Source organism: Felis catus, chromosome D3 (genome assembly GCF_018350175.1).
Source record: "Felis catus isolate Fca126 chromosome D3, F.catus_Fca126_mat1.0, whole genome shotgun sequence".
Classification (NCBI taxonomy): Eukaryota; Metazoa; Chordata; class Mammalia; order Carnivora; family Felidae; genus Felis; species Felis catus.
The window spans coordinates 83,665,971-83,673,742 of record NC_058379.1 but is presented as its reverse complement, the minus strand read 5'-3'; the positions used below and the strand labels follow the sequence as shown (position 1 = coordinate 83,673,742).

The following is a 7,772-nucleotide window of genomic DNA, read 5'->3' as shown; positions in this document are numbered from 1 at the left end:
ACACCCAAAAAACAAATAACTCAGTGAAGGATTGGGCAGGAGACATGAATAGATACTTTTCCAAAGAAGACATCTAGATGGCAAACAGAAACATGAAAAGATGCTCAACATCACTCATCAGGGAAATACAAATCAAAACCACCATGAGATACCACCTCCTCACGCCAGTTAGAATGGCTAAAATTAATAACTCAGGCAACCACAGATGTTGGCGAGGATGTGGAGAAAGAGGAACCTTTTTGCTCTGCTGGTGGGAATGCAAACTGGTGTAGCCACTCTGGAAAACAGTATGGAGGTTTCCCAAAAAATTATGACCTAGCCATTGCACTCCTAGGCATTTATCCAGGGGATACAGGGGTGCTGTTTCAAAGGGGCACATGCACCCCAATGTTTATAGCAGCACTGTCAACAATAGCCAAAGTATGGAAAGAGCCCAAATGTCCATCGACTGATGAATGGATAAAGAGGTGGTACATACATACATACATACATACATACACAATGGAATATTACTCAGCAGTCAAAAAAGAATGAAATCTTGCCATTTGCAACAACATGGATGGAACTAGAGTATATTTTGCCAAGCGAAATAAGTTACTGAGAAAAAGACAAATACCATATGATTTCACTCATGTGTGGAATTTAAGAAACAAAACAGATACACATAAGGGAAGGGAAAAAAATAATATAAAAATGGAAGCAAACTATAAAAGACTCTTAAAAACAGAGAACAAACTGGGGGTTTCTGGAGAGGTGTTGGGTAGGGGGAAGGGCTAAAGGGGTGAGGGGCATTAAGGAGGAAACTTGTTGGGATGAGCCCTGGATGTTATATGTTAGCGATGAATCATTAAACTCTATATCTGAACTTATTATTACACTATATGTTAACTAACTTGGATTTAAATTTTTAAAATAAGTAAATGAAAAGGTAAATGGAATTATCTGATGTTGATTGTAAAACATGTAAACTATAAAATCCAATTTCCTTTCTTTTTTACTGGTATTTCAAAGATATAAAAGATATATTAATGAGTTATGAGGAGTGATTATGAATCTGCTCCTATAATTAAATAAGCTCCTCCTACCTTTTTTTTTCTGACTACAAAACACATATAAATCCACATGGCTATTTATTGCACCCAGAAAAATTGACACACACATACACACAGGTACAATCTTTATATAGTTTATTTAAAATGTTTTATGTTGTACTTGTTTTCTTTCCAGAATCATACCAATGATAAAATTATTTTTTTTTTTTATAATCTGTAAGAATTTTGAAAGAGTTTAGTCCTTCGGTCTTAAAGACTTTTGTTCATTCTCTCTGCATCCTACTAAAAGAAGTGCAATACCATATTTAAATAACAATCCTGAGACCTCAAATAAAATAGTATAATTTCAATTTCAGCTGGATTTTGGTGAAGTTCATAATATTGACTACTTGTTAATTTAATTGGTGTATATTATTAGTGTACTGTACTATATGTGATCTAAGCAGTCCTCAGGTACTGGTGTTTACATTGATAAATAAATTTACCGTAGAGGAGAATCTAGCAAGGAATGTGAGTCATCAGAGAGAAGTGAGAGGGAGGAGTCAAGTGAAAAAAAATGTGTACATTTAAAAAATGGAGAGATTCTACCTCCATCCAATTCGGATAAGAGAGTAAATGATACAAAGACAGAAAATTTCCCATTTGGATACGGTGGAGTTGTGGGGGAGGCCAATGGTGGGAGAAGGCAAACCTGATTGGACCCTATTCAGGAGAAAAATGGGGTATGATGTGCACCAAGAATAAAAGCAACACCATCAAGACATACTTACATAGAGCAGAGCACTGGGACAGTATATGAAGGGAGATATCTGGTCAGTGGAGGGTTTTTATATAATATTGAGATATAGTATCTTTATATGCTGATGTGAATGTTCTAACAAATGATAAAGGAAAAATGGTGGCTCATTTCTGGAGTAAGTTTTTCATCTAGATAATAATTGAAATCCATCGCCAAAGTGCTGTACTTGGCCTTATATATTCAGGACAGTTATTCCACTTTAACAAGAGGAAAGACAAAGTATATGGGTCTCAGGCAGAATGGGAGATTTAATGAACCATTAAGATGAACCATTGGCAGGATGAGCCATTCCCTTTGGTTGCTTCTCTTTCCCTAGTGAAATAAATCAAGGACATCCTCTGTGAATATAAAAGGAAGAGCCTGTGATGGAGAGTGTTTTGACTAGAGAAAATTAGTAGGCTTGATCACCCATGCTGAGAAATTCTGGTGATAAATTCATAGTGAGATAAGGTAGAATGGTTAGCATTTCACTTTGAACTGCTCAAATACAGACATTGAGTAAGTGGAGGTAACTTTCAAGGTAAATGTAACAGAGAGAGAGAGAGAGGAACAAGGGAGTTGAAGATGTGTGCAAAGGAATGATTAATTTCAGAAGCTTTGGAATCCTAGCTGGAAAGGGAGGAAGGTGGAAAGACAGTAGAAAGGAGATGGGCAATGAGTAATTGATAGGCCCAATGGACTGGAGGTCTCTGCTGGGGCAAAGAATGTTTAGAACTTTACTATTCGAGGGGTGCCTGGATGGTTCAGTTAAATGTCTGACTTTGGCTCAGGTCATGATCTCACAGTCCTTGGGTTTGAGTCCTGCATCGGGTTCTGAGATATTAACTAGAGCCTGCTCCAGATTCTTTGTCTCCCTCTCTTTGTCCTTCCCCTGCTTGTGAGTTCTATCTCTCTCAAAAAAAAATATATAAACATTAAAAAAAATAACTTTACTATTTGAATTAATTTTAGCACTGTGTTTAAATTTTCTGATGACTTTTTAGGTACGACTATTTGCATTAACTTTTTAATTAATTTTAATTGTGTAGTGATTGTTCTTGGGGTATATTATGCCTTCTTAACTTATCACAGTCCACTTAAAGTTTCTATTATTTTATATAAAGCAGAAGAAACTCAAAACAGAATAAATACCTTCCCACCCTATGTGTGCACATATGTAACATAATGTGTATATATACAAAACATCTATAACTATTAAGACATAGCTATAGTATTTTCTTTAAACAATAATATATCATTTAAATAAATTAAGAGGTATCATAAATATTTACCAAAATATTAAAAAAAATGTTTTCCCCCATGTTTGCCATTTCTGATACTCTTTATTCCTTGCTACAAATCTGAGTTGCACATGCTGTCAGTCTGCACAGACTCAATAAATTCTTTTATTGTTTCTTGAAGAATAGGTCTTTTGGTGAGAAAGTCTCTCAATTTTTATCTTAAAATTGCATTTTGCCTTACTTTTGAAAAATATTTCTTTCTGATAATGTTTGTTTTCTTTTCAGAACTTGACAGATATTGTTCCACTCTCTTCTGGTCTTCTTTCTTTCTAAGTTTATTTATTTATTTTGAGAGAGAGAGAGAGAGAGAGAGAGAGAGGGAGAGCAAGCACACTCACAAGTGAGGGAGGAGCAGAGAAAGAGGGAGAGAGAATCTCAAGCAGGATCTGCGCTGTCAGTGCAGAGCCTGATGTGGGGCTCGAACTCACAACCCGTGAGATCATGACCTGAGCCAGCATCAAGAGTCGGTCGCTTAACTGACAGCCACCCAGGTGTCCCTGGTCTTCTTTATTTCTGATGAGAAATCAGGTGGTTTACAACATGATTTTACTGTATGTGATCAATCATTTTATCCCATGCTTATTTTAATATTTTCCTTTTATTTTTGGTTTTTAGCAATTTCATGATTTGATGTCTAAGAGTAGCGTTCTTTCTATATATCTTTCTTGAACTTTTGTTAGGTAGTTTAGGTAGTTTTGTTAGTTTTTTTTAGGTAGGTCACAAAAAATTGGGGAAAATTTTTAAAGGCTTCTGATTTTTTTTAATGTTTATTTATTTTGAGACAGAGAGAGAGAGAGAGAGAGAGATCCATCACCAATAGGGGAGGGAGGGAGGGAAAGAGGGAGAGAGAGAGAGAGAGAGGGAGGGAGAGAGAGAGAATCCTAAGCAGGTTCCATGCAGTCAGCATGGAGGCCAATGTGGGGCTCAATTTCACGAACCATGAGATCATGACCTGAAGTGAGATCAAGAGTCAGACACTCAACTGACTGAGCCATCCAGGTGCCCCAAATTTGGGAACTTTTTAGTCATTGATTTTTCAAAAACATTTTGGCCCCTTATCTCTTTTCTGGACCTCTATTGGTTGTGCCCCAATGTTCTCTGAGGCTTTTCTCATTTTTCTTTTTAATCTTCTATTTTTCTTCCTTTTCTGAAAATCCCATGATGGCCAATGGTCCATATCCAAGTTCACTAAGCCTACCTTTTGCCATTATTTGTCTGATCTTAAGTCCTTTCAATGAATTTTACAGTTTAGATATTGTAAATATCAGTTTTAGAATGTTAATTTCTTCTTTTTTTCCCCTATTACTCTGTTGAAATTCCCCATCCCCAACCATATTTTTTGTTTTCCTGTGTATTGAAAGAGTAAATATCTCTAAGATTCTGTCTGCTAATTCCAAAATTTGAATCATCCTGGGGTTGACTTCTATTGAAAATCATCTATCTCACTTTCAGAATTTATAGCATGTGAGAAATGCTAGAAATACACAACTACTATTCTAAAAGTCCTTCTGGAAAGCAGTGTCCTAGGAAATTTACTGATAAAGATCCTGTTTTATGCTAGTATTGAAGAGTTGATGAGTTGAAGGGGTTTGGATCAACAGAGAAGAGTAGGATTCTTAAAGATATGGAAGTGAGGAAATTAATTCTGATGGTATGGAGAGAAATTTGAATAATCAAGTCTGTTATCGTCTCCTTTTTTTTTAATTAATTAATTTTGTTAAGTAAACTCTACACCCACCCAGTGTGGGGCTTGAACTCAAGACCTTGAGATCAAGAGTCATATGTTCCACTGACTGAGACTGCGAGGTGCTCCTATAGTTTTATTTTCTTGACTGTGTTTTTGTCCAGTATTTGTAATTTAGAAAATTTACTGTTATAATTCCCAGTGACTAATGGACCTCATGACATGGAAATTGTGATCACATGGACTGACTAAATAGCTAAAGTATTTGAATTCTTAAGCAACAAAGACCTTACTTACATTGATGTAATTGCCCTTAGTAGGAAAGAATGGAGTACTTTGTAGGACACACATTGTTTTCAAATAAACCCAACGTAATTTTCTTTGAGAAAGTTATTTACTGATTTATATATATTACATATATATATGGCTTCAAAAGTACAGTTCAGAACGTTTTTTTGAGAAACACTAAATGACATTTTTTTTATTTTTTAAATAGATAAATGTCAAGTTATTGGTTAAGCTAATTTGGCTGTTGTCATTTTTCTTGGGAACTGTGAAATGCTGTCTTTAAAATACAGAGAGAAAAATTTATTTATTTTTTATTTTAAGCTCAGGTACAATAAATAAACAAATTCATACATACAAACACATAGAGTGCACATTTGATTTCTATTCATGAATAGCACTTTATTACAATTCAAATACTAAACATATTGGATAGCATATATAGTCATAATTTTACAATCTAGAAGTTAATATGAAGTAGACTTTATGCTTGAGTTCATATAAAACAAAGTTTGATGAATATACATCAAACTTTACACAATATACAAATGTGTGTATAGTTGTCAATTTTTAACAGGTCGTATACTGATTCATGTAATATGTGAAAAAAAGAAAAAAAAACAGAAGTTTTTGTTATCAATGTATGTAAAAGTAAGACAAGCCCCTTACATTTGTGAGTAGAAAATGTGGGGGCGCCTGGGTGGTTCAGTCAGTTAAGCATCTGACTATGGCTTAGGTCATGATCTTAAGGTTTTTGATTCAAACCCTGTGTCAGGCTCTGTGCTGACAGCTCAGAGCCTGGAGCCTGCTTCAGATTCTGTGCCTCCCTCTCTCTCTACCCCTCCCCAGTTCACACTCTGTTTCCCTCTGTCAAAAATACAATGAACAATTATTTTTTTTACAAGAGTAGAAAATGTGAATGAAATTTTAAGCCATTATTGCTTAAAGAAAAAAATAAATTAAAATGAAAATCATGTTAACTTCTACCAATGTGTTTAACATATATATATTTCTGATTAATATATATTTCTAATATATTTTCTGATCAGAATATATATATATGTATATATATATATTCTAATTAGTATGCGTACCTGAATATAATATTATGAATATATATATTTTTATGACTAAATACTATGGCTTTAATTATAACCCAATGAGTTTTTCCATTTCTGAAAAATGTTGACCCTATATTTCTCAATACTTCCCTTGTAAATTAAACTATAACAAGGAGACAAAATTAAATACCCCAAGATTTTGGTTTTTATTTAAAGAATATACTCTGAGTCACTTTGTTAAAATGATTGGACGATATAGTTGCTGTAAGAGTGGGTAAACTCAATTGTTCACATTTGAAATGAAACAAATGAGTAGCAGTATTACATGGTTTAATTCCCATTAGAGCCAGGAGAGATACTGAAAATATTGACAGTTGTTTTGGCAATGGCAATGGCACTGACCAACGAGAGTCAATTCACCATCCCATCAACATGGACACCAGAACCCTTTAGAGGCGACACTGGCCGGCAACAGGTGGCCAGGATATCATAGCAGATCAGCTGGAATTTTATTCTAAACGTACGTAAGATCTAGATCCTCTTGAGAAAAGAAGTGCAAAAAGATCAGGGAGCATACCCAAGAAAGTAATCCACTTTGAGTATATTTTTAAGTGAGAGATAGAAGGAAATATCTAATAGGAATATTCATGCTTCATACTTGATATTACAAGGATAAGGTTTTGCTTATTGGCATCTGTGGGTCCATTTACTTTGAATGTATAAACATATATATATGTATAAATATATTACACGTGTAATTTTATGTCAACTCCCTAAATCCTCTCTATCTAAGCATATAATCTGAAGGCATGCTGGCCCAAAGCGAACAAGGGCTGTCTGCAAACATTGAGGGCATCTCTATTAGTATTCGCTTACTGAATATTATTAACCTAGTGTGCTAGGTACAGTTACTTGTGTGAACATAAAGCAATGAAAACACATGAGATGACACTAAATGTTATACAGGGGATTATGAAGATAGGATGTGGTGGTAGCAGGTGGTTGAAGGCTACATGACTTCAAGTGGTCACAAAAGATCTCAGATAGGATGTCATGCTCAGATCTTACCAAAATTAATTTAAGAGGGTTTCTCACCGCTAGTTGCTGAGGTTACAAAAACTATCACCTGAGACATCGCCCAAATTATCTTTCTTGAGTTCTGACACCTTCTATTTGTGAGTTACCGTGAGTTCTGGCATTCGTTTAATTGCTTCTACTTTCTTCACCTCCTCACCCCTACCGCCAAGCCCAAGCTGGACCTTCTTCTATGATAACATGTTGGTTGTCCTTGCTTTCTGATTCTGGGCACCGCTGCCTTGCTCATTTGCTTCCAGTTGGTTTTGCATCTTCTTTGTTACCAGTCCAGCCTTCGTGCACAACTCAAGATTTGTGATCAGAATCTCTTGCCTTATCTCTCCTATATCTCAAAGCACATATCTATGAAAAGGTAGGCATGGGTTTGCCTTTTATTCTGGGAGTTCTTTGCAGAACGTAAATATTTTCCCATTCTTACAAGAGTCACACAAGTGACTCTGTGAAGTGAAGTATTTACAAGGACTGTTTCTGACATACTGTTTTAGTGTATGTCTTCTTATAAAACTGATGATTTGG

At 35.2% G+C, this 7,772-nt stretch overlaps 1 protein-coding gene across 2 annotated transcripts in view; it reads left to right on the top strand.

The window, feature by feature from the left end:
• CDH19 (cadherin 19) overlaps positions 1-7,772 on the top strand; it is a 235,459-nt gene that overhangs the window by 67,555 nt on the left and 160,132 nt on the right. The window lies entirely within an intron of this gene.